The sequence below is a fragment of the Rhinichthys klamathensis genome, unplaced genomic scaffold, assembly GCF_029890125.1.
Source record: "Rhinichthys klamathensis goyatoka isolate OS25496 unplaced genomic scaffold, OSU_Roscu_1.1 h1tg000815l_1, whole genome shotgun sequence".
In the NCBI taxonomy this organism is placed as follows: domain Eukaryota; kingdom Metazoa; phylum Chordata; class Actinopteri; order Cypriniformes; family Leuciscidae; genus Rhinichthys; species Rhinichthys klamathensis.
The window spans coordinates 182,985-185,000 of record NW_026607202.1 but is presented as its reverse complement, the minus strand read 5'-3'; positions in this window follow the sequence as shown (position 1 = coordinate 185,000).

Genomic DNA, 2,016 nt, shown 5'->3' with positions numbered 1-2,016 from the left:
TGTGATCTCAGAATAAACCCCTTCAGATGTGTGTGTGTGTGTGTTTGTGTTTGTAATCTCAGAATAAACCCCTTCAGGTGTGTGTGTGTGTGTGTGTGTGATCTCAGAATAAACCCCTTCAGGTGTGTGTGTGTGTGTGTGTGTGTTTGTGATCTCAGAATAAACCCCTTCGGGTGTGTGTGTGTGTGTGTGTGTGATCTCAGAATAAACCCCTTCAGATGTGTGTGTGTGTGTGTGTGTGTTTGTGATCTCAGAATAAACCCCTTCAGGTGTGTGTGTGTGTGTGTGTGTGTGTTTGTGATCTCAGAATAAACCCCTTCAGGTGTGTGTGTGTGTGTGTGTGTGTGTGATCTCAGAATAAACCCCTTCAGGTGTGTGTGTGTGTGTGTGTGTGTGTTTGTGTTTGTGATTGTGATCTCAGAATAAACCCCTTCAGGTGTGTGTGTGTGTGTGTGTGTGTGTGTGTGTTTGTGATCTCAGAATAAACCCCTTCAGGTGTGTGTGTGTGTGTGTGTCTGTGTTTGTGATCTCAGAATAAACCCCTTCAGGTGTGTGTGTGTGTGTGTGTGTGTGTGTGTGTGTGTGTGTGTGTGTGTGTGTGTGATCTCAGAATAAACCCCTTCAGGTGTGTGTGTGTGTGTGTGTGTGTGTGTGTTTGTGATCTCAGAATAAACCCCTTCAGGTGTGTGTGTGTGTGTGTGTGTCAAGTCAAGTCAAGTCACATTTATTTATATAGCGCTTTTCACAATACAGATTGCATCAAAGCAGCTTCACAGTGATAACATGAAAGTAGTACAACACAGTTCAATAATATTGTTGAATATTAAATATCCCCAACTAAGCAAGCCAAAAGCAAGGCGACAGTGGCAAGGAACCAAAACTCCATCAGATTGGATGGAGAAAAAAACCTTGGGAGAACCCAGGCTAGTCAGGGGCCAGTTCTCCTCTGGCTAACAATCATAGGGTTTTAAAGAAGCTTTACAGTAAGTGCATATCAGAGAGTACCTGGAAAAAATACATTTAGTTAATCATGTAATATTTAGGGGATAACATATCGCCGGCGTTGAGTCGTCTCTTCGCAGGCGTTGAGTCGTCTCTTCACAGGCGTTGGTCTTCTCATCACAGGCGTTGAGGCATCCGAAATCCCCGTGAGAGGCAGGATACCAAACTGGAGCCTACGAACGCCATTTTTCTCGGGACAAGCGTCCCGAGATAACAGCAGAAGGCAGATGGGAAATAATTAGCATAGCTGATGTTCATAATGATTTCCATTACACGGGAGTAGGTGTTAGAAAACCATAATCTCACAACTCTCCGTAACCCAAACTCTCCGCAACCATACGGACCGACCCGTTTGTCTATAAGGCTGTCGAGCCCCACTGGTGCGTTAAGCAGTTTCAGTGGCAAACGGTTCCGTATGGCATAGCAGAGGACTAAAAGGTAAGCATTATGTGAATGCTTGACTAAAGAGACACGTCTTTAGTCTAGTTTTAAACTGTGTCAGCGAGTCAGAGCATCGGACCGTATCGGGAAGGCTATTCCAGAGTTTTGGAGCTAAATGCGAGAATGCCCTCCCTCCTTTCGTGGACTTCGATATCCTAGGAATGACCAGAAGCCTTGAATTTAGTGATCTTAGAGAACGCGGTGGATTGTAGGGCGAAAGAAGGTCCGTTAAGTACATAGGAGCTAAACCATTAAGGGCTTTATAGGTCAGTAGTAGTACTTTGTAATTGATACGGAACTTAATAGGTAACCAGTGCAGAGATGATAAAATCGGTGTTATATGATCATATTTTCTTGATCTAGTAAGAACTCTAGCGGCTGCATTTTGCACTAACTGTAGCTTGTTTATTGAGGATGCAGGACAACCAGCTAATAAAGCATTACAGTAATCTAGTCTCGAGGTCATGAATGCATGAACTAACTTTTCTGCATCAGAAACAGATAGCATGTTACGTAATTTAGCAATGTTTCTAAGGTGGAAAAAGGGTGTTCTTGTAACAGATGAAATATGAT